This window comes from Somniosus microcephalus, chromosome 2 (genome assembly GCF_052327205.1).
Source record: "Somniosus microcephalus isolate GS21.2 chromosome 2, FLI_Smic_1.0, whole genome shotgun sequence".
Lineage (NCBI taxonomy): Eukaryota > Metazoa > Chordata > Chondrichthyes > Squaliformes > Somniosidae > Somniosus > Somniosus microcephalus.
This window is the reverse complement of record NC_140988.1, coordinates 193,046,038-193,066,167: the sequence shown is the minus strand read 5'-3', so window position 1 is coordinate 193,066,167 and position 20,130 is coordinate 193,046,038.

Sequence of the window (20,130 nt, the reverse complement as noted above, 5' to 3'; positions counted from 1 at the left end):
GTGCCCCATGGGCACCTTCCTTTTGTGGGGGTCTGGGTTGTTTGCAGCGCACACAAGACAGCTTGTGCAGAACTTGCGGACATCGTCCCGAAGTCCCGGCCACCATCCCGCCTGCTCTACCCGTTGCCAGGTAACCTCAGGCCCGGGGTGTCCCGCCCCTGGACCCTCGTGGGCCAGTTGCAGGAATTCCCTCCGGTACTGCTGCGGCACAACCCACTGCTCCTCTCGGAACAGCATGCCTTCTTTGACTGAGAGGGCTGCCGTACTGTACAGACCCTCTACCTGCTTGCCTTCTGTGATGGCTTTTAGGACTGTTTTTAGGGCGGGATCCAGGGTTTGGACGGTCCTTAGGTCTGGGGGCGGTGTCACCCCTGTGTTCCCTGGAGTTCCCTCCCTGCCTTGGATCGCTGCCACGGGTCCGGGTCCATAAGGGTCCCAGAGAATGCCGTTGCGGGCCCCCTCCCTGGCTAGCGCATCCGCCTGCTGGTTGCCCTGACTGCGGGGTTCTGTGGTGGAATGAGCCTTCACCTTATGGATGAAAACTTCCCCTTCCTCCCCCACAGCTGCCAGGATCTTTTCCAGCAAGGGCTTAACTGTTAAAGGCCGCCCGTCCGCGGAGGTATATCCGCGGCGGGACCAGATGGCGAGGTACTCCGTACACGAATTGCACATGAACATGCTGTCTGAGCAAATCGTGTATGGGGTTGGGAAAATCTCGGGGTGGGTAACCACGTACGCCACCGCGGACAGTTCAGCCTGCTGTGCGCTCATAGTGCTGGGGAGCTTAATTGCCAGGGCAATGTTTGCCGCAGGGTCATAAACTCCACACCCTGTGAGTCGTTCGCCAGCAGATACAGTGCTGGAACCGTCTACGTAGATTTCACGGCCTGTGGGGTGTATCCCGGCCCGTAAATCTATGTTGACCTCCCATACCCCTTCTACGGAACACCGATGGGCTGTTCCGGGATATACCATGTTGGCTGTGAGCTTTGGCTCGCAGAGGCCTTTAACTTTGAGATCCATCTGGGAAAGGAGGAGGGTCCAGCACGCAATCCGAACGCTGCTTTCGGTCCCATCCTTAATCCTTCCATCCAGAAGCATCTTTGTGGGGGTGTGATGGGTGAGGAGCGTGATGGGAGAGGTTCCTGTGAAGATCACTGATCTGTTCACAGCCCAATGCGTGGCCAGGAGATGCCGTTCGCAATTGGAGAAACTCCTCTCTACATCCGTGAGCATCCTGGAGGAATAAACTACCGGTCTCAGCTTGCCGTGCCGCTCCTGGAGCAGTACAGCGCTCAGGCTGTCCCCACTAGTGGCTACCTCCAGGAAAAACTCCTCTCCCCCATCTATGGCCCCTAGGGCTGGCGCGGTCTGCAGAACTCTTTTCAACTTCTCAAATGCTGCCTGGCACCCCTCATCCCAAAACCACTCGATTCCCTTGTGTAAGAGTCGGAGTAGCGGGGCTGCTGTGGCAGCATAGTCCTCGATGAAATCTCTGCAGTACCCGGTCAATCCCAAAAAGGACCTTACACCCGTTACTGTGTTGGGGATCGGCAGATCTTGTACTGATTCCCTTCTGGCCTTATCTATGGCTCTTTCTCCAGCGCGGGTGGCCAGACCCAGGAATTTGACTTCCTGCTGGCCGATCTGTGCTTTCTTTGGGTTTACTTTGAAACCCTGTGACTCTCCCACAGTCGTGCTTGTGGGTGGCAAACGCGGTCAGATTTTCCGACACACACGCCTGCAAGTCCGTTGGGACGTTCGCTACCATGAGCTCGAGATCTTTCCCTCCTGACGGCTTCATGGTGCACAGGGCCCCCTTTTCTTCCCTCCCTGGGATTACAACTACCTTACCTAAACCGCTCTCGGCTCCCCAGAGACAGTGATTTCTCAGGTCCACGAGGATCCCGTGTTCCACCAAGAAATCAGCCCCGAGGGTGCCTTTCCCACCCCCCTCACTCCACTTCAATAGGATACACGTCCATGTGGTGTGGAGTGTTCCCAAATGAATGGAGAGCGGGATGGAGTACGCGCCAGCCTGTTCTCTGCCTGTGAAACCCGCTACTGAGAATGGAGCCTGGGTGGACAAAGGTGAGGCAAAAGGTCTAGCTGTGTGGATCACGGTGCACGAAGCTCCCGTATCCAACAGGTAACTACCCTTTTCCCTTTCCACCTCCATTTCCACCACAGGTCTTCTCCAGGCGTCATAGCGGAGCGGACACAAGTAGACGGGCTGCGCAGGCGTCAGTCATTTAGGTGCTTCGGTTGGGGTCTCGGGAGCGATAGGGCTGTTGGCGACTGCTACCTTCCCCTGCGAGGTCATCAGAGACCACATAGTCTCTAAAATTGACTCAATCGTAGCGGGATCCACAACCGCACCACCTCCTGTTGCTGGGGCAGGGGCTACGGTTGGGTTTTGGGCTGGTGCTGGGGCAACGGTCTGCGCTTGGGCTTGGGCTTGGGCTGCGGGGAATCTCGCTCTATTATCCTTCCATGGATTTCTACAGTCCTTGCGCCAATGACCCTCCTTCCCACACCCGTAACAACTGCTTTTGGCTTGGGGAGGGCGATTCCCCTCCTGATGCCATTCCTCTTTAGCAGAAGCTGCGGGCCTTGCCTCATGTACCTTTCCTTTTAAAGCAGGCGTTTTCCTACCCTTGTTGTTCCTGTAACTGATCGTGAGCTGATCGAGCACTACGTCTTCCGTGGAGCGGGCGTTAGTGGGGTCAAACCATGCTTTGGCCTGCTCCCTCAATATTGGCAAGCAACCTGCTACCAGGCACCGGAGCCAATGAGCCCTTTGTTCATCATTTAGCGTGTTCCGGTCTGGTCCTCCCGGGCAGCTGCGCCGATACATGGGCCACAACGTTCCGGCGAAAACCCGTGTGGGTTCTCCCTCTAGCTGCACTGTCTTTTCTAAACGGAGGAACGGAGTTCCGTCATCCTCTCCTATAATCTCCAGGATCTCGTCCCGTAACAATTCATATTCCCTGTGCCCTCTCTTGCTCTCGTCAGGGAGACACTGGAGGAGCGAGCTGTCCAGGGAGAACAGCAGCATCTTAGACTGTTCAACCCCGTCGCAGTCATTAACTGCTGCGGTCTGCTCCACGTCCCTAAAATGGACGGAGGGATCTCCTGACTCGGAGAGTTTTGGGATGTGACTTATCATTGCCCTCAGCTGTTGTGCGCTGTGGGGCATTATGATCTGATTCACAAGGGGTCCGTCCTCGCCATCATTGGCGCCTGGACCGAGCCTCCGGTGTCGCGTGGGACACATCGGTGCCGGTCCTGACTCTGCTACCTGGGGTGGTTCTTCCTCAAGAATCTCTCCATCTACCATCTCCGTTTCCTTTCCCGGAGTCCAAGACTCATCATAAGCAGGAGGCGCAGAGGGTTCGGGGGTTGGTTCCTGACTATCTCTTGTGGAATCGGCCTTTTGGATTCCTTGGCTAGCAATAGTTGGCTCGCTGGTGGGTTTATGAGACACACCAACCCGTTTGCCTTGGCTAGGGCCGTTCTCAGGTCCTCTTGCTCCCGGCGGCAAGCGCTGTGGTCGGTGCTCTCCGATCTATCCTCCATGGCCATCTTATATGCTGCCCTGGCTCCCAGAAGTTTTTCCTCTTGGGTCTCTATTTGCTTAGCTAGACGGAAACACCTTTCTCTCATTCTACCTTCACAGGCCTTGGTTTCAATGACCTGACATTTTAAATACTCTACCCGGGTTTCGTGGCGGCGAGTTGTGGATTGGCGTTCCTGATTCAGCGCGTTAAGCGATGCAATCAGTTTTTGACCTCCCGCAACCTTTTCCTCTACTTCTGTCAGCCCTTTGATCTGGGCTGTCTGTGCTACAACGACCTGGTCCAAAAGCTGGACTTGCTTCTTGTAGCACATCAGCCAGACCGCCTTTTCTACAGATCTTTTGTGCTCTTTGCTTTCTGTCCACTTGATGGCTGCGTCTAGCGGGCGCCTATCCCTTAATAGGTCAGATATCCATTGTTCTGTGAGGCTTACCTTCCCAAAAACATAATCCGCTATTCTTTCATCCATCACATTTCGTTTATTCAGAACTTGATCTAACACACTACTTTCCTGCTGCCAAGGTCCTGCCGCGGTCGCCATTTCTGTAGGGGGTTTCTCTTGCTCGTTCTGGTCTCCTGCCAGGCTTTGTGCAATAATTACCCTTGAGTGGTTCGACCCACTCTCCCCTACAGTTCTAGACCTTGGACTTAGATGCAGAGAACTGTAGTGCAGAGAAAGGACTCAATAGACCAGGTTGAATAGCACAAAACGGATGCTTTTATTTTTAAACAGTTTGAAGCATTACAAAATACATGTCATAGGCACAGATTAAAGTAACTACAATCATGCACAAATTTATGAAATTGACTCTATGGAAATGGGGAACACACGGCACGTCGTAAAAGGGGAAACACATTACGATTTAACCTTACTCCCTCCCCTAATAGCTAAACTAAGTTTCGACTTGAGGAACTCGGGATCATGCTCACCACTATCAGAATCGCAAAAAGGAGGGGTTCGCAGCCTTTCTGGCACTGCTTTCCGTCGTCACGTGGATTTGGAAACTTCTGGCGCAGCTTGTTTTTCTCTCTCTCTCTCAGGCGATGAGGCAGTGGACACAGCCTCAGTGAGCGCTCGTCATGGCTGAAATCCACCAAGACTCTGTCTGGATTTGGTTTCCTGTAAACCTGTGTTGTTGAGGCACTGGGGTGCTAGGCCCGGAGTGTTCTTTTCTCCGGCCTGGATCGTCGTTTTTCCCGAGGGTGTCTTCTCCTTCGGCCTGGGTCATCGATGATCTCCCGACAACAGCACCCGGGCCACCCTTGTCGTCTTCCCGTCGTGGCCGAGCCTTGTCTGGCTGAACACCGACCACGTTGTCTTTTCACCGAAATTGTCCGTCCGAAACGTCTTTAAAAGAAGAAGCGTCTTGATCGATTCCGAAGCTACCGAGGTAGAAGAGGCGCTGATGGACTTTTCAAAATCCATAGTTATACCCTTTTGGGCCAGCCTTATCTCCCGCCAGATCATAGTCCAGTCTTTGTAATATTTTGGCGGGCAGAAATCTCTGCAGGGGCGCTTTGTCTTGTAACGGGAGCCGGTGATAACTTAACTGGCCTTCCTGGCCGATAATGTCTTTTAACGTCTTTTACATTGTCACCGTGACTCGGTTCACATATTGATCGGTCTGGAGATTTCCCTTGATGGCTGTTAAACGGTTTCTCCTTTGTACATTAAATGGGTTTAAGTGTTCATTCATTGTCCGCCCATATCTTGATGGGCCCCATCCTGTTTGCCTGAAACTGTCTTGTACTTAGAATCATTGAATATGTATGTTGTTTCCCTAAGTTTCGGTTTCCCGATACTGGCTTTCGCGGGCTTACTGTCTTCAATCCACAAGCCTGTCTGGCTTGCAGTAACAGAAATCAAATGGTCCAGAAACTGATCACGAGGCCCGGCGGCCATTTTGTATGCCCTTTTATCAAAGGTTTTTCTGTGCAAGCTTACTTTGGTCAATAAACTCTTATTTTATCCTGTTTTCTTGCGTGATTATTGCTGAAAGTTTCGAATCTTACAGGTTGTGTCCCGTGTTTGTCTTCTGAGGAGGTCTATGCGATTTTTTGCTGTGGCCCGTTGGAACTCTCGATCGAAGAGTTGAGCATCATATCCCATTCTTACGAGGGCATCTTTCAGCATCTGTAGGTGTCCATCACGTTCCTCCTCATCTGAGCAGATCCTGTGTATTCGCAGGGCTTGTCCATAGGGGATGGCTTCTCTAATGTGGTTAGGGTGGAAGCTGGAGAAGTGGAGCATCCTGAGGTTGTCCGTGGGCTTGCGGTAGAGTGAAGTGCTGAGGTGTCCGTCTTTGATGGAGATTCGTGTGTCCAGGTGTGATAAATGGCAGTTAGAAAGATTACCTATAATCATCTGGCATTATTCTCTGACTATATAATCTGTGTCTATAGGCATCTCTCCACTTCACCTGATGAAGGAGCAGCGCTCCGAAAGCTTGTGATTTCAAATAAAACTGTTGGACTATAACCTGGTGTTGTGTGACTTCTTACATTCTTCCTGTGGACTGTGGGGGCTAGATTTAAATGCACAGACATGCTGGGAGAGGGAGAGCCTGATAGCGTGTGGGAAACTCAGGAATATGTGCAGCACCTCTGCCAGTGGATTTTTAACACAGCCATTTCATTAACATCAGATTTCTGTGTTTCCCGTCCAATTAACATCAGTGAGCGTGATGACGACTCCTGTAATGCGATTCCAACTCCAGTATTTAAAGGCATACTGCAAACATGCAAGTTCAAGCAGTTGGAGTTAGGAAGGAAAGAGAAAGAAGTCTTGCATTGGAAGGTAGATGGGAAAAGGCTGCACCCCGCTTCACTGGCACCTCCCTGGATGTGCTGCTGGGGACTGTGAGGACCTGGAGGGAGATACTGTTCCCTCGCAACTAGAGGAAGAAGCCGGCTGGGGACACCAAGAAGGCATGGTTGGAGGAGGCACAAAAGGTCAGTAGCAGGGGCATGGTGCCACGCTCCTGGATCCAATGCAGGAAGCTCTTCAATGAGTTAAGCAGGGCAGGAAAGGTGAGAGCAATGGCACATTCACTTACATCCTGATGTGCTTATCACCCCAACCCTCTCACTCTGCTTTCTCAAGCCTGCTCCAGCACATTACTCCTCACACCAACTTATCTTGCAGATGCACACATCCCTCGCTGTCTATGCACTTTCTCACATCCCCATCTATCCATCCACCACTGACACTCTCATCCTTATGCAATTTCATGCCTCTCATAGTCACCCTCAACAAATGCTCTCCATCCATTGGGTGAACACATGCCATTACTCTCACTCAATGGTCTCTTATTTCCCTCCTTTCAGGAGAAGACTGCACCAAGGAGTTGCAGAGAACCAGAAGGGGAAAGGGAAGGGGCTCACAACTAACAGCTGCAGAAGAGGAGGTGCTAGAGATCAGCAGAGTTTCGGCGTGTCTGACCATTGAAGATGGAGTTATGTGGGCCTGCCAGCTTTCTGGTGACAGAATTAAATATCAGATAGCCACATGGCATACAACACTCAGTCATGTTGACTTGATGTCAACAGCGAGTGAAATATGATCATGTGCAAAATGATAATTTCAAACATTCTTACCTTGACAGTATCATTCATGTCTTTTATCTCCCATAGGCCCTTCACACGTCCAGTAGGAGGTGTCGAGGTTGCCGCCATCAACGCCGACTCTTTAGAGGAGCTCACTCCCTCTGAGGGTGCACCGTCACATCACTCATGCAGACCATGCACCAGCTCAGATACTTCCATTTTGGTGTGACCAGTTAGAGTATAGTTGGATTTTCACATGATGACTCGCACTTCACAAGTGAGCATAAGCAGATGGTGAAGCCAGGGACAGCAGTGGAGAGTCTGTGTCAGAGAGCGCAGGACTCCCCAAGCTCTGCTCTGCTGGATGCCAATGCCATACCTCGGGGGCCGTCGATGAAGAGTATACTTATTGAGCAGCAGCAGAGAATGTGTGATGGACTGACAGGCATTCCATGCGCACTGTGCATGATTGCACTTTCAAATCCAGTCCAGGGTTTTCAGTCATGCTGGTTCTCCCTCATTTGTCCTTATGTGGTGCTACTTGTTGTATCCGTGTGTTAATGGAGACACAGAATGCAGGAGTTGGTTTAACAGGTGTTTACTGAACAAAGTCTGGAGGTGAACTAAAAGATACAAGGAGCTATACAGGCTTATATACCCGAGTGGTCACTACCGGTATTACAGTATACAGGGGCTCTTAAAGGTACATACACCACAATTCCTCCCCTTTTAGATAATTAGTACATAACATTTTAAGTAATCATTAATTAACATGTTTACAAGAACAATATCTACACATTTGCTGCAGTTAATCAATTATAAGTCACTCTCTCTGGAGGCTTCCTGACTCGGTCTGGATAACGCCTCGGTGGTGTAGTAGTTTTCGGTGGTGTAGTAGGTTCTTTTGGCAAGGTCGATTCGGCTTGAATGCCAGTGTCGGGTTCATTTGGTTCCAGTATCACCGGATCGGAGGTAGATACTATGGGTATCTCTGCTTCATCATTAGGCGTATAGAGTTGTGGTGTAGGTTGTACCTTTTTGGATGACTCTATGATCTGGTCAGCATGGCGCCTTATTATGCTTTCACCAATGTCCACGGTATACATCAGCGATCCTAGTCGTGTGCAAATAGATCCAGGCTGCCATTTCTCGGTACGGTAGTCCCGGGCCAAAACTTGTTGACCTATCTGGAAGGTTCTAGTTGGCCTTTCATTCATGCCTTGAAATTGCCGGTTCTCTACGTCCCTTCTGATGTTTGGCTTGATCAAATCCAGCCGGCATCTTAGTCTTCTATTGAAAAACATCATGGTGGGAGTTTGGTTTGTAACCACATGTGTTGCATTCCTGCATGCAAACAAGAAGCTATCTACCATATGTTGTAGATTTATGTCTTCATTACCCATGGCCTTTATGGCCTTCTTGAAGGTCTGGATAAACCTTTCAGCCAATGCATTGTTGGCGGGATGGTATGGGGCGGACGTGTAGTGCTTAACCCCATTGTTTTTCAAGAACTTCCTGAATTCTTCGGATACAAATTGCGGTCCATTATCAGAACAGATCTGTTCAGGCAGCCCATTCCTGGCAAATATGGTCCTTAATACTATGATGGTTTTTTCCGTGGTGGTGGAGGACATCTTTATTACCTCCGGCCACTTGGAGTGTGCATCAACCGCGATTAAGAACATTGAGTCCATAAATGGACCAGCAAAGTCGATATGTACCCTTTGCCATGGAGATGAGGGCCACTCCCATGGATGTAGAGGGGCTTGTGGTGGGGCGTTTTGGACCTTCTGGCATCCTAGACAGCTCTTGGTCATTTCCTCGATGTCTCCATCGATACCTGGCCACCACACAAACGCTCTGGCTAGGTTCTTCATTTTCACTCCACCCAGATGCCCCTCGTGAAGCTCCTTTAGCACTTTATCCTGGAGTTTGGGTGGAATCACCACTCTGGATCCACACATCAAGGTGCCTCGGCACACTGACAGCTGTTCTCTTCTTTGCGAGAATGCTGGCAACAGTGGTTCACCATGTGCTGGCCATCCCTTCACCGTTAAATCGCAGACTCGTGAGAGAGTCGGGTCGTTTCTCGTTTCCTTTTCAATGGTAGAATTTGTTACTGGTAGACATTCTACTATGGTTGAGTGGAACATCTCCACTGGGTCCACTGTAGGTGCCTCTTCTACCATTGGCAACGGTAGGCGCGATACACCGTCAGCATTCCCATGCTGTTTTGATCCTTTGTATTCTATGTCATATTGATGTGCCCCTAGGAAAAGGGACCACCTCTGTAGCCTTTGCGTTGTCATAATGGGAACGCCCTTTTTAGGGTTGAATATGGAGACGAGGGGTTGATGGTCAGTCAACAAGGTAAATTTTTGTCCGCGTAGGTAATGGTTGAATTTCTTCACTCCCCACACCAGGCTGAGTGCTTCCCTGTCGATCTGGGTATAGTTACGCTCAGCTGAGTTCAATGAGCGTGACGCAAAAGCTATCGGCCGCTCTGAGCCATCAGGGAATCTATGTGATAATACTGCTCCTACGCCATAAGGGGATGCATCGCACGCCAGTCTGATTGGCAGTGATGGGTTGTAATGAGCCAACACTTCCTTGGACGTGATCAACCCTTTGCATTTATGGAAGGCACGTTTACAGTCTTTGCTCCATTTCCAAATTACTCCCATTTGTAGTAGTGCATTAAGAGGGTGCAGAAAAATTTATGATAGTAATTTATCAATCCCAGGAACGACCTTAATTGTGAGACATTTTCAGGTGCTGGGGCTTTTATGACCGCTTCAATTTTTTCAGGTGCATTATGCAACCCTTCTTCATTAATTATATGGCCACAATATGATATTTGTTTCTGGAAAAATTCGCACTTGGGGCGATTTGCTCGTAGGCCTCGTTCTCTCAGCCTAGTGAGCACCTGCTCCAAATTGGCAAGGTGCTCGTTGTCGTTTTCTCCTGTTACAAGGATGTCGTCTAGGTCGCATTGAGTCCCCGGAATCCCTTGCAGGACTTGCTCCATAGCTCTTTGCCAGATAGCTGGAGCTGATGCTACTCTGAAAACCAGTTGATTGTACTGGTACAGGCCTTTGTGTGTGTTTATCATGAGATACTTTTTAGAGGCCTCCTCAACCTCCATCTGTAGATATGCCTGTGCCAAGTCAATTTTGGTGAAACATTTCCCTCCGGATAGTGAGGCGAAAATATCTTCTATCCTTGGAAGAGGATACTGTATCATGTGAAGGATCAGGTTTACAGTCACCTTGAAGCCCCCACAGATGCAAATTTTTCTCTGTTCTTCAGATTTATCATTATTCAACGTTTTCTTCATGACCGGGACGATGGTTTTGCCCACTCGCTCCAATCTACCTTGGATAACACGCCTGCTTTTTCCAAGTTCTCCAGCTCTGCCTCGACTGCTGGACGAATTGCGTATGGCACCGGCCTTGCCTTAAAAAACTTGGGAATTGCCGCATCTTCCACTTTTATTGAGGCGGTGACGCCTTTCAAGGTTCCTAGTTCCTGTTGAAACATTTCTTTGGCGTTAGCCAAGATGTCTTTTAATCGTTCAGGTATGACGTCATCATCATTTTTCTTCTTACTGGTCACCGTCAGTGCCTGAATGGAGTGCCAGTCTAAACGTATCTTCCTGATCCATTCACGTCCCAACAACGGTGGACCATCATCTTGCAGAACGTATAAATACAACTTCTGTATTTCCTTGCCGTTGTATACAACAGGCACCTTTATTTTCCCTCTGGGGTACATTTTCTGCCCCGTATATGTCTTCAAGATAATGGATGTGTCTTTCAAAGGTATATGCGGAAATAGCCGCTCGTAATCCCGTCGACTTATGACGGTCAGAGCTGATCCTGTATCTAGCTCCTTTTTAACTGGGGACACCGCTATCATGAGGGTAACCCAAATGGTCTGGTAATCTTCTTTGGCAATTATATTATGTAATTTGAGACAGCTTAGTCTCTTGTTTCCAGAGTCGCTATCGCTCTTTTGGTCTTCGGAGCTACTGTCCGTCATCATTTGTACCTTTCTGTACTTTTCCTTATTGATTTTTTTTTCTGTCAGTGGATTTTTTGTTTCCAGATCGGCATACACGTGAAATGTGTCCCATCTTTCCGCATTGCCTGCATGCTTTGTCCTTGAACCAGCAGTCCCTCTGGTCATGGGTGGATCTGCTGCAGCGATAACATCTCTCGCAACCCCATGTCATTTCATGGGTGCCGAAGTCCTGTGGCTTTTGCTGCATCTTTGCAGCTCCTCTTTCTGCTGCTTCATATGATACAGCCACACTGAAAGCCTTGTCCAGTGTCAAATCTTTCTCAGAAAGTAGTCTTTTCTGTGTTCCTTCACTTAGGAGACCGCAGACGAATTTGTCTCATAGAGAATCTGCCAGTCCTGCCCCGAATTGGCAGTGCTTTGGCAGCTTTCTTAATTCGGTGAGGTAATCAGCGTTATTTTCATTCTTGTGCTGATTCCTCCTGAAGAATTTGAATCGTTCCGCTATCAGCAGCGGTGTTGGGTTTAAGTGCTCCTGTAGGGTATCAACAATCTCCTTAAAATTCTTGTCCATCGGTTTGGCTGGAGTGATTAAGTTTCGTAACAGTCCGTATGTCCTTGCGCCCATCAGATTTAGAAGTACCGATGCCTTTTTATCATCCTCTACTTCATTCGCTGTGCAATATACCTCCACTCTTTCCACATATGTGGTCCAATCCTCTATATCACTATTGAAAGCAATAATATTGCCAGTCTTAGGCATCCTGAAAATCAAAAATGGCGCCTCCCGCGCTTTCCTTTCTTCCCTGCCGAGAAAAAATGGCGCCTCCCGCGCTTTTCCGCCGCTGCCGCTGCTGCGGTTTTTATTTACACAGATATTTTTAATAGTTGGAGACTCATTCCCACCGGACTCTCTGGGACTTTTCCCTCCCTCTGCTTGGTCCGAATGCCGACCTGCTTTGCAGCGCCGGCCGTCTCCCGAGTGCTCCACCCTCCATCTCTGTTTGCCTCTGCCTTCCGACTCGCTGCTCGGCCCCATTGCAGAGCCACCTGATCGAGCCCCAGCCCACCACCCAGGAAGGATTAGTGCAGTACCTGCCACCAGCCCGGCTAGCTGGTGAAACCACGGTTTTTTTTTTTCTTCTTCGACCTTCGTCTGAGGAATCGATCTCCTTGAGGTGCTGCCGAATTGCACGTAAGTCCGTTTCCAATTTGTCGCCACTGTTGTATCCGTGTGTTAATGGAGACATGGAATGCAGGAGTTCGTTTAACAGGTGTTTACTGAACAAAGTCTGGAGGTGAACTAAAAGATACAAGATGCTATACAGGCTTATATACCCGAGTGGTCACTACCGGTATTACAGTACACAGGGGCTCTTAAAGGTACATACACCACACTACTGGTATGCTATTTTTCGTCTGGAGAGAGAGAAATCAATGTTACAGTCCTATGAGTGTCATGGAAACTTGCTCCATATGAGGTCGTACATGCCACGATGATGTGAGGTAAAGTGTCCTTGAACACTAGCAGCAGCCTTTGTGGCAGGTGTAGGGGTTTGCAAAATCCCCTCAGCCCCCGAAGATCAGGAAATATTAATCCACATCGTGGATGACGACTTTGTGTGATTTTAAATTGTCTCTGGGTTGGACAATGTTTCAAAACATACCCAGAACCGCAAAAGGGCTGCGTTAAAAAGCTCATAGGCTAGGCAGCACTTGGACACTGGAATCAAAGAACTTTGTGAAAATCGCACACTTTAAGATTGTACATTTTATTAAAAGATGTACTCTTGAGTTTGGACTGTTTAAATTGCTCAGGGCTTTAAAATGGCTGAACAGACCTCATGGAAACAGAATGTTAAAAGGCAGCAGAAAAGGACAGACAAATTGTTAGCATATGAATGGAGCCCGAGCTGTCAGTCACCCTGTGGTATTGGGCGGCTCCGGTAACTTGCAAGCTGCTTGTTTACACTGGGGAGTAGCCCGTTTGAATCTGCCAATCAAAGGCAGTTCAGGAAGTTCCCTCCCTGCAGAGATAATCAACTTGTTTACAGAAACTGCTACAAGGATGTTTGCACAAGGGATCAAACCACTTGACTGCGGTTTTGAGTGACCACAAAACAATGGGTTTCTGTTTACACTCCTCCCAAGCTGTTTACATAGTAATACAACTCCATTTAAAACCCATCAGGATGAATGAAAACACATCAAAACTGCAGCTTTACATTCAAAGCTCAGCACAGAAGAGACATTTGGACTGAGGAAAGGAACAGTTTAAAATAATTGGGTTTGAATCACCCATTACTGGACAATGCGGACAGTTGGATCCCTTTTGTTTTAGCCCAGAGACCTCCGGATCTGGGCGGGAACATTTCGGCCCCAAAATTGGGGTATAAGAGATAGTTTCTCAGTAGCATCTCGCTCTCTCTGGCCTTGCCTCCGTGTGCCTCTACAGCGTGGGAGTCTGTCTGAAGAAGTAAAACACCAGCAGTTTATTTTTAAAACACTAGGTTGTTTCTTTACTTCGGGGCAGTGAAGATCTAAGTTCGCAGGGCACGGGGCTGGCATTGCAGTGGTGAGCATATATTTTTCTGGCCTTCCACAAGGCAACTGAGGAAAGGCATAAGGGTGGGAGTAAAGTGGGATTTTCATTAGAATTGTGTATTTTAGTCGATTTCCCTCATTGTGTCCATTTTTCCTCCCCTATTTAAGCAATTTTACCGCAATTACTTGGTGTAGTTTCTTTATTTAATAAAGTTTGACTTTCTTGCATCCAGACCATTTGTCCGTTTTAATGTATCATTAATTATAAGTTCCTCCAGTCAGAACTGGAAGGAGGGGTTTAGCGATTCAAAACTGCTGATTGGAATTGGTCACAGTGCAGTGGCAAAAGGCTGCCTGACCAGGTAAATTATTGTAAACCAGGTAAAGGATGCCCCCTACAAAGGCAAAGTGAGCTGAGAATTGTTTTGAGTAAAAAAGTGTTTGGAGATGATGCTCATAGCAGAAGTGAATTTCCCCATCACCCAGGTTCTGAGAGAGAAATGGCATGAGTGGTAAATAGATGAGTGAAGCTGTCTGAGTGGTGGAGAATGTGGATTGGCACCAGAGCTTTGCTTACCTTGGCCACCCCTGTGATGTCACTGAACCTCTTCTTGCATTGTGCAGTGGTTTTTTGGGTGGTGGAAGCTGCATTGACTGCCTCGGCCATCTCTGTGAATATAGCTTGAATCACTCTCTTATGGGGCCTTCTATTCTCAATGCCCATCAGACGGTCACTACTGGTTCAATTCTACCAGCGGCACCTTTAAAGTTACATTGGAAAATGAGCTCTTCCAGCTTCTGACATCCCTGGGGCTGGTGCTCTCTCTGCCATTTTCCTAAAAATTGATATTGCCCATTAACTGGCTGCAGACTTTTAAATGCTGCACCAGAACTGTATTCCGCCCCTCCTGATGTGATAAACCAGTGAAAGAAAGAAAGAAAGAAAGACTTGCACTTATATAGCACCTTTCACGACCACTGGACATTGCAAAGCGCTTTACAGCCAATGAAGTACTTTTGGAGTGTAGTCACTGTTGTAATGTGGGAAACGCAGCAGCCAATTTGCGCACAGCAAACTCCCACAAACAGCATTGTGACAATGACCAAATAATCTTTTTGTTATGTTAATTGAGGGATAAATATTGGTTAGGACACCGGGGACAACTCCTCTGCTCTTCTTCGAAATAGTACCACGGGATCTTTTACGTCCACCTGAGAGCAGATGAGGCCTCGGTTTAATGTCTCACCTGAAAGATGGCATCTCTGACAGTGCAGCACTCGGTCAGCACTGCACTGGAGTGTCAGCCTAGATTTACGTGCTCAAGTGGAGTGGGACTTGTAGCCACAACCTTCTGACTCAGAAGCGGGTGTGCTACCAACTGAGCCACAGCTGACACTCTAGGGTGGTTTTCGAGCCTCTAAACTGACCTGTATGGCTAATGAGAAAGAAAATTAAATTGTGGTGGGTTAGCAGTGATGTTACATTCACATGTGGACCATCACATTGCAAACCACCAACGGGAGGAGAATCCAGACACTGATATGGAATTTGGAAAGAATTTTGAAAATGATTGTTCAGACAGTGAGTGAGGGCCCGATTAGCTCACTACCACCTCATTTTGCAACATGAACAGGGTAGTAGTTAGATGAAAATTCAAAAAAAAAACTTACGGTGGCTTCTCACTCAAGGCTTGCCCAAAGAGGTTTTTGAGCAGGCCTTGAAATCGGAGGCCAGTGCTCCCATCCAAAACAGATGGGAGCCTCATTAAATGGTTTCAATCAGGAACCAAGGTATATTTAGGACCCCGTTGATATTTTGGCCTTCCACTGGGTGCTGAGCGGCCAACCCTGCAGCCCACTCCAAAAAAGTTTAAATTCTACTTTGTCAAATATCTTCCTGCTCACTGCTGGCTCCTTCATGACCCCTCCTTCTGTTAGGCCCCATTTCTGGCTTGGCTCTGCGGAGGAACTGCCAGATTTCCCACCCATGTGGTTGGCCAGTTGCTTCTCAGCGCTCATTCAATGCTGGCAACTCGTCGATATTATTGTAATGAGGCCCAACCGTGACAATGTTTCAGTTCTCATGCAGACGACATCACATGAGTGATGCAATCGCTCCACCCACCATCCCCTCAATGTGCGACAAAAACACAAATTGGTCCCAGTGAATTTAGTGCTAATGTTTTTGATTGGTTCCTGGGACATTTGAGCTCATGAGAAAAGCATGACAATTCTGTCCGCTTTTGGCACAATTAAAGTGGCGCACATTACACTTGGGACTTTTAACATACTAGTGGTGCTACTAATGGGAAGCAAGTTATGCTTTTTCCAAAGTAGAAAAGCTCAGTTTCCTCCTCCAAACTGCTCAATTACCAAAAGCATTTTCTTCCAACTCTACAGCATTGCCTGCCTCTGCCCTGTTCTCCCACTGAAAAGCTAGTTAAGGCCTTCATCATCTCAAGGTTTGACTTCTCCAGTGTTTTGCTAACTGGCCTCCCCTCATCAACACTCCACAAGTTCTAACTGCTTCAAGATGAAACATGCCTGTGTTCTCACTGGTACTAAATCCCACTTCCCCACCTCCTATCAGCACCCTCCAAGCTCCACAAGCCCTAGTGTGTTGATTTCAAAATTCTCATTCCTGTTTCAAATTTCTCCATATCCTTGCCCCCACCTTACCTTAGTGGTCTCCTCCTGCCTTACATCTCTGTACATATCATCTGCTCCTCTAAAACTGGACTTCCCCTCACTTCCACTGTTCCACCAACAGTGGTCATTTGCTCATCCAGAATACTTCTGCCCTCTGAAATTCTCTACCCAGTTCCCTCAGCCTTGATACCTTCCTTCCTCCTTTCAGGAACTCTCAAAGCTCTCTTCTACCACTGTGTCTTTTCCTTCCAGGTTATCCTTTCAATTTCTTCCCCTTTCTCCATGCTCGGTGTCCTTCATTTCCCTTTCTTTCATATTGTCTTCCTACATTTCCGTAATCCTCTTTATGTGTAAGTTGTGGTTACTGTTGTTGAGGATTATGTGATGTAACAGAGGATGTACTTTTAAAATACACCTGTTTCAGTTTAGGTTTAATGGTGGCTCCAATATTTACTGGGGAGGGGTTTCAGAGCGGGGTGCGGGGGGGGGTCGGAGTGGCGGTGGGGGGAGGAGATATGTTAGGAAATCTGGAAGTGCGGGTTTCCCTAAAGGCCGTGTGTGATTTTTTTCCAGGTTCCCCGCCTGAAAGCCAGCCTGATTGACAGAATTGGCTGCCTGTCAGGCGAGGAGGGCTTTCGAAAAGACCGCCGCCGAGGAGTAGGTAAGTTTAGTGTTGGTGAGGGAGGTGATCACGGGGGAAGGTCGGTTATCACGTGGGCACGGGTGTGTTCCCGGCAGGTTGGGGGAGATCGGGGGGTCGGTGATCATGGAGGTGGGGGGGGAGGTTTATATGGTAAGCTTGTTGGGCCTGGAGGAAACACTTCTGCTTCTCCTGCATCGTCGAGGCCGGGAAACCTAGATGACAGTAGTATAAAATATAAACCTTGTTAAAATGAAGGCATAATGCCTCCTGAAAAGATTTCAAAGACCGACTCGCCTCCTGAGAGCAGATTGGTCACATAACCGGCAGCACGGTGGCATAGTGGTTAGCACTGTTGCCTCACAGCGCCAGGGACCCGGGTTCGAATCTGGCCTCGGGCGACTGTCTGTGTGGAGTTTGCACATTCTCCCCGTGTTTGCGTGGGTTTCCTCCGGGTGCTCCGGTTTCCTCCCACAGTCCAAAGAAGTGCGGGTTAGGTTGATTGGCTTTGATAAATTGACCCTTAGTGTTAGGGGGATTAAATACGTGGGGATAGGGTGGGATATGTGTTGGTGTCGGGGTTACGGGGATCGGGTGGGATATGTGTCGGTGCAGGCTCGATGGGCCGAAATGGCCTCGATCTGCACTGTGGGGTTTCTGTGATTCTGTGATAACCCTAATCCAGGCCACAAATTTAATTGTGCTGAGGGGCGGGTCTGTTATGAAAATCGTAAAAATTGGGGGCGGGCTGATAACCCGCCTCCATCCCCGCCTCCACACGACTTTGGGAAGTGTCGGGTTAGCCGCTCCCGAACTGACCCGACACCAAATGACGGGACAGGTTGTTAAGGCAGTTAACAGGTTGTTAACTGCCTGGATAATCCTATTTTAAAGGCCTGATCAGATTTTGGAGGTATTTCACCATGCTGCCCGCCTTCATAAAAACACGCCAGGTGAATCGAGCTGGGTTGAGCTAGGACCTGAATGGTTGCCAGCTGTTCGAGCAGCTTAAAGTGGTTCTGCAATCTCTCATTCTTTCATGTGCCATAACTTAGTCGTTTGAGGTTTTGGAAACATTTTGCAGCTCAACTAATCTTGTGAGTGTTGAGGCTGAAATCCATCTGCTGTGTGAACTCCTTGGAAAACCCTCTGGCCACTTTGTCTGAGCGCACACAACCTCCATTCATTGACTGAGATATATACCAGCAGTATGGGAACCATTTATATCCTCTCATCCTGGTCACCAGGTTCGGAGGAACAGCAGCCGCGGCATCAGCGCAACCAGGCACAGCAGCAGGACCAGCAACAGGAGCGACAACCTTCTCCTCAGCCTTCTGATGCTGCACAGGGCAGAGGGCGTCAGCGCAGGGCTGCACCGTGCTGCAGGAGATACCCCCAACACAGGGTTTACATAGGATGAGCTTCCACAAAATAAGTGAGCAGCAGTGCCAAAGGAGGCTGAGACTTTTGCGAGAGGTAGTCGCTGACATCTGCGCAAAGCAGCACCAACACCTGGAGCCCAGAGGAGCGGGATGGACACTCCTTACCAGTCAAAGTCACAACCGCACTCAAACTTCCAGGGATCATCTGCAGACATCAGCGGCATCTCCCAGTCGGCCGCACATGCCTGCATTACGTAGGTTACCGATGCCCTCTTTGCAAAGTCACACAATTACTTCCACTTCTCCATGGATGAAGCAAGTGTAACCATGCGTGTTGTTGGCTTTGCAAATCTGGCAGGTTTGCCAAGGGTGCAGGGCATCGTAGACTGCAGACATGTGGCCATTAGGGCACCCCATCACAACCCAGCTGTATTTGTCAACCGCAAGGGCTTCCACTCACTTCACGTCCAGCTGTTGTGTAACCAAGTACCCTGGCAGTTGCCATGACTCCTTCATCCTGCGGCAGTCTACTGTGCCTCAGCTCTTCAATCCACCAACCCAACTTTCTGGATGGCTAATTGGTGACAAGGGCTATACCCTGAAGATGTGACTAATGACAACGATGAGACCATCAAACAAAGCTGAGGAGCACTAGAATGTGAGCCACATTTCCACCAGAAGCATCATAGAGCAAACCATCAGCTTTCTGAAATGCAATTCCGATGCGATGACAGATCTGGTGGAGCCCTGCAGTATGCACCAGATTCATTGTGGTCTGCTGTGCGCTGCACAAAATCGCACAGCAGCATGGCTTAGCGTTCCCTAAGGGACAAGTGGCAGAGCGCAGAGCATCCTCGGAAGAAGAGGATGAGGATGAGGAGGATGAGGAGGAGGCATGCATTGTGGGGCCGGATGTGATAAATGCAGCAGCACTCGACCACATTACTGGCCATCATGCAAGAGATGCACTCATCCATGCCAGATTCACATAAGCTTACGCTTCAACCACAGGTGGCTAGCATCTATAAATATAAACGAATCGTTCTGTCTGTCTGTCTATCTGTCTGGCCTTCTGTCTGTCTGTCCTCGCGTGTGCGTCTGTCCGGCTATGCACTCGAAAGTTATAGAGCGTGCCTACGCGTGCGTTACGTCGAAAGTTTACCTTTCCGAAACGGTGGTAAGCGTATTTACGTTTCAGCCGGACTAAAATCGCGCCCGCGGTATCCGAAAAACATCCAAAATTCTGCTCATTAGCATCTCATTATCCGCTCATTAGCGACAGAGTGACCTCGAGGTCGACCAATCGTACGCTGGGTTCCTGGCGTGTGCGGCCGGGCCCTCCTACGGTCGAGTGACGGGACGATTGACCAATCCTACGCTTCGGTGACCTGACGGTCGACCAATCGGTGTGTGTGTGGGCAGGCCTTATCGTTCTGAACCGAGGTGAGTCGCCGCCATCATGATTCCAAACTTTTCCTTTCTTTTTCCCGCTTTCTGCGTCTTTCAAAAAAACGTTGCTTTTAAAACACATATTGATTTTTTAAAAAGTTTATTACTTTCTAAATCTTTTATCTAATCTCATTAATTTTCCTACCTTTCCCGTTTCTCCAGGTAAGCCTCGAAGCCTCGGCCTCTCCTCCGCACCCATGCCCAAGCTAGGCACCTCCTGGCCCCAGTCAACAAGCGGCCCCCGATCGCCGCCATCTTTGTGAAGGCTGGAGGGGCGGGCCTCAGTCGAGCGCCGCTGCCGCCGCCAACTTAGTAAAGGCTG